Source organism: Mus pahari, chromosome 4 (assembly GCF_900095145.1).
Source record: "Mus pahari chromosome 4, PAHARI_EIJ_v1.1, whole genome shotgun sequence".
NCBI classification, from domain to species: Eukaryota; Metazoa; Chordata; class Mammalia; order Rodentia; family Muridae; genus Mus; species Mus pahari.
In genome coordinates this window covers 4,888,277-4,893,760 of record NC_034593.1, presented here as the reverse complement: position 1 = coordinate 4,893,760, position 5,484 = coordinate 4,888,277, and positions in this window count along the sequence as shown.

Genomic DNA, 5,484 nt, shown 5'->3' with positions numbered 1-5,484 from the left:
TGCTGTGCCCGCTGCTGTGCCCGCTGCTGTGCCCGCTGCTGTGCCCGCTGCTGTGCCCGCTGCTGTGCCCGATGCTTGCTGCAGGACTCTGCTTTACTACCATGGGCTCCTACCCTCCTGAAACTGTAAGCTTAAACTTTTTCTTCTCTAAGTTACCTTGGTCATGGTGGTTGATTACAGCAGCACAAACTAATGAATACAGTGCTTTGTACAAGAAATAGATGAACTCAGGAGAAACGGCATTGGAGTCTAGACCCCACACAGGAAGCTGAGCATCCAGCACACCCTGTTGTGCCAGCTTCGGAGGGGGTGGAGGCAGCAGGGCTGGCTAGTGTCCAGCCTAGCTGAGAAAACACACAGTCAAGGGGATCCTGCCTCTGAGGGATAGGCTGGAAGTGATAGAGGAAGACACTCAATGCTCCCTGCTGGCCTCCGTCAGTACCACAGGCACATATGCCTGTACACATATGTTCACATGCACCATATACTCACATACAGACTCATATAGACACAGTCAAGTAATTAAGTAAACATTTTACACAACTTAAAACTATCTACAATAGAGCCATACCATCTGTTGTTTAGACTTCTGAAAGGACTAAGGTCTCACAGACTCTTCTCTAGACAGAAGCTTTCCCAGAAATCTTATACCCAAAGTCCCACTAAAACTTGAATAACCTTAAACTAGAAGTAAATAAGCCTCAAAATAAATAAATAAATAAAAGCTTCACACAAAAAGAATAGTAGGTGTACCTTCATAGTTGATTAGAAACAAGAAAATAGTCCAATAAGGTTTTTTTTTTTTTTGTTTTTCGAGACAGGGTTTCTCTGTATAGCTCTGGCTGTCCTGGAACTCACTTGGTAGACCAGGCTGGCCTCGAACTCAGAAATCCGCCTGCCTCTGCCTCCCGAGTGCTGGGATTAAAGGCCTGCGCCACCAGGCCCGGCCCAATAAGGTTTTAAGGGACGTGTGTTCATAAAAATGCTTCCAGTACAGACTAAGAGACTTCTACAAAGGCAAAATACAAAACACCCTCATAGATCTCAATTCTCAAGCTTGGTAGAGGCACCCGACAGGCTGGTAAGGGATTCCTCCAGCACTTGTCTGGTGGAGTTGCAGCATTGCTGTGTGGTGATAGGAGCTGCTGTGGCTAACCTTTCCAAATGGGAGCATTTATTCTAATTGTCTTGTGCCTCTTCTATTACTCATAAGTTATATAACTATCTGGTGTTACTTATCAACTCTTATCAAGTAATACATCTTTAAACACTAGCAACTTCAAACAGATTTTTATGTCATTCTGATTCAATAGCTGTATGTCACAGGGTTCCATACAGATGTCCATCCATGCTTGTGTCTTGTCTGGAGAGTTCACTAGGAAAGCTGTGATCTCAAGCCCCACTTTGAAGTTGGCAGAGTTCATTCCTTAAGGACTTCAAAAATGAGGGCTTCAATTTCTCAATGGCTATCCACTAGAAGTTACCTTCTGTTCTTTTCCTATAAGCCCCATCAACAAGTCAGAGTTGTGAAAAAGAGAGGAGAGGATGAAAACAGACAGACAGACAGACACTGGTAGCAAAACAGAAGATGCTGTCTTATACAACGCAGTCACTGAAGCAATCTCCCTCTATCTTGTCATACTCTGCTGGTTAGCAGCAAATGATTCTAGGAACATGGATTATGCAAAGCCACAAATCTCAGGACATGAGGACCAGGGGCCCACCATAGACCCTGTCTACACCAGACATGGAGGAGGCAGATCATTTTCTTTTTTCATGGGTGTTTGCACCTGGGCCTGATGTATATCATGAGAACCAGTTCTTAGCAGGCACCAGGGCGATGCTTAGAGAGGAGAGGAGACTGGGAGGAGAGGGTGCAGACGAGAACAGTTGTTAGCAAGAGGACAACTGTGGTGCTCTTGGATTGTCCAATCCTAATTCTCTGCTACCCACCCCCAACATGGTGGCCCTCGTCCTGTAGTCAGTCTCCTGGTGAGGAAGGTGGGGCATCTTCACTGTGTGAGGCTTGTTTCTGTAGTTGATGTGAGCTAACAATACAAATGAATTTGGAAAGGGGAAAGATGAGTCTATGAGTAACAGCTCCAGATTTGAGTATTAAGGGAGAGCAGAGTTTGGAGTACATCCCATAATGTCTGAGCCCACATTAGAGTGCTGTGAAACTTTGAAACCACAGGCTGGTTATGCCATTGGGTTGACCCAGTATTGCATTTCTTATATTCATATCATTTGGGCTTTCTTAAAATAAATAAACAATTCTGTATAAATCCCTAAGGGAAATGTGTAGTTTATTTGGAAAGATTATAACTTTTCCCCCCATGTTTCTTTTAAACTAATTACAAAGGACTTAGAGATGCCCTGACCCCAAGGAGGTGGGATTTAAAAAAAAAAAAAAAATGGGAAAAGGAATGTGCCTCCTCAAAAGCCCCAGAGCCTGTGTGCTCTGTCTGTGGGAGACAGGCTGTGGGATTTCAAAGTTCACATGTTAGTTTTCAGGTGAAAAGTTTTATGGACCCCCAAACCATCTTGGGAACAGATGAAATATTCAGAAACCAAATTGTGGCTCTGATTATTACCATGCATTTCACAAAATTGCCTGCTTGAAAATGAGGCGCACACAACCCAGCTGTTTTACCATAAGTCTCAAATCATTATGGTCTGGGAAAATGCACAGGAGACTGAGATAGCAATAATTAGCTCGCATGAATGGATGGAGGGAAGGGGGATACTGTGTGTTTCCCAGACAACATGTTAGTGCAGAATCTCTTCTTTTAAATGCAGTAAACACCACAGAAGCCAGATAAAGAACGCCCAGCTCCCAAAAACATACCAAAAGGAGTGGGGCCAGCACAAGGATTGTGGGAAAATGCTACAAATCCCACTCATTGGAAATAATGGTGTATTTGAGGCATGCCACTGCGAGACTCTCTGGAGTAGGTTGAGGTGCCCAGTATTCCAGATTTCCAAAAGAAGACTACAAATTGGATGTCAGGGAGGTAATTCCATGCCTATGGTTTTGTTTAGAAAGAATGTTTAGGTTTCATCAGTCATATCGGTCTTCTTTATACCTCTGTTTCCCACTGTTTCACCCTCTGGTGCAGGTGTATCAAACTTACAGTGAGTGGTGAGCCAGAAAATGTCCCGAACAACATCCAAGTGGATATTATCATTGGGCCCTACATAACCTGATTTAGATGTCACTTGATATGTGCTGGGCAAGTACTAGAAAAACCAGAAAAGACAGGATTTCATAAATAGCTAAAAGGAAAGTGACTAGAGACCTCTAGAGTTAAACGCCTGCCCCACCTGAGCTGAGTTAACTTGACCATGGCTAACTCTGAGTTAGTCTCTAAGACTGCAGAGGGACAGGAAGTTACTGGTCAAAGGTGTAAACCAGAGGGTCTACATGGCTACTTGAGAAGCTATGGAATGTGCCAAACTCTGCCTGGGTCTTTAGAGGGGAGGCAGCTCAGGTGCATTTCAAATCATCCCTGCAGGGCACTCGAGGATGCTCTGAATGTCTCCTTTCTCTGACTCGGGAGAAGAAGCCAGCTTCTGCCTCTTCACCCCCATACCCTCCAGACAAAACCCCACAGCACACCTAAGAGTTTCAGGCCAGGGCTGAGCAAGGGAAGGCCCAAAGTCAGGCACCTTCCCTTCCTTTCTGTGCAAGGGCCTGTCTGTTGAGATTTTATATATATATAATTTTTTTCCATTCTACTACCATAACTTTCTTCCTGAGGAGACTAGCAGTGGGACCCTTCCCTAGGACCTACGTTACAAGCCTGTGGGACAAACCCCTGTAGCTTCCCTTTGACTGAGGAAAAATGTGGGAGTCATTTCCTCATATTCTCTCAAGCTCACGCGGGGTCCTGCCTCTGCCGCACACCACAGAGTCTCCGCCCAGCCCACAGCAGCGCTCCTGCCTCCCTGCCGTCCTCCTCCCATCTCCAGGAACATCATAACAGCCTGCCCAGAGCACGTCAGCACTGGGGTTTTCAAATAGCTCTGTGGAGAGCTGGAGAATATAATCTTGACTATCTATCTTATTTTGGTACAGTACATTTAAGAAAGAATTTAGACGAATATTTTATTAACCAAAAACACTGCAAGCCTCTGCTTAATTAGAGATCTTACAGTGTGCAGGGAACATGTAAAATGTTCACTCAACCAAATCTTCCCTATAAAACTTTAAAACACGTTATTCAATCGCTTGGCCCCAAAACATTTCCTGCTTTTTAACTGTGAGTACTAAACAGGATTTAGAGTCTTCCTTCATGACTCAGGGCCACCATTATGGAAAACAACTTCATAATGATGTGATTTCCCGGGGATTATTAAGGTGGGGAGAGCTGCTGGCGGCCACCTGAGGACGGAGCCTTTGAAGCCTTGCCTCCGGCCTCCCTCGCTATCAGCTCTTCACACTGAGGTCAGCCTGTCTGCTGCTTCTGGTATCCTGTGTGCAGGTCTGCCGTCTCCGTCTACCTGGGCGGCTTCTTCCTACTTACTCAGAGACAACTGGCCTCCTGTTTGCTGCTCCTTTCCCTGACACTGATTCTCACCTTGCTTGCTGGTGATGTGGGCTTTGGTGTTTAATGTATACACTTGCTGTCTAGTAGCTTAGAAGAGGGCCCGCGGTCAGTTCTGTAGAGCTGTAGACCTGAGCTGAACTTTGATGTCTGCGTTCTCTTTCAAAGTCCCTTATCCATAACTACCATTTGTATTTCCACTGTTAAATGTTTTTAATTTATTTTCACTGATAGACCAGTTTTAGAAAGGGATTTAGAAAATCTGGTATGAAAAGTGTTTTAAGAAAGGAAAACTAATAAGAAAATAACTCGAAAGGTTTTTTGTTTTGTTTTGTTTTGTTGTTGTTTTTAAATCAACTTTAAGTCAGGTGGCGATGGCAAGCAGATCTCTGTGAGTTTGAGGCCAGCCTGGTTTACAAAGTGAGTCCACAACAGCCAGAGTTTGTTACATAGAGAAAGCCTGTCTCCACAACCAACCAACCAAACACTCCTCCCCCAAATCAACTTTAAGCCAGGTATAGTGGTCATGACGGTAATTCCTTGGGAAACTGAGGCAAGATGATCGATCATGAGAGGGGTCAGCCCACACCACAGAGTCAGTCAGCCCACACTACAGTGTCAGTCAGCCCACACCACAGAGTCAGTCAGCCGACACTACAGAGTCAGTCAGCCCACACTACAGAGTCAGTCAGCCCACACTACAGAGTCAGTCAGCCCACACTACAGTCAGTCAGCCCACACTACAGTGTCAGTAACCCCACACTACAGAGTCAGTCAGTCAGCCCACACTACAGTCAGTCAGCCCACACTACAGTGTCAGTAACCCCACACTACAGAGTCAGTCAGTCAGCCCACACCACAGAGTCAGTCAGCCCACACTACAGTGTCAGTCAGCCCACACTACAGAGTCAGTCAGCCCACACTACAGAGTCAGTCA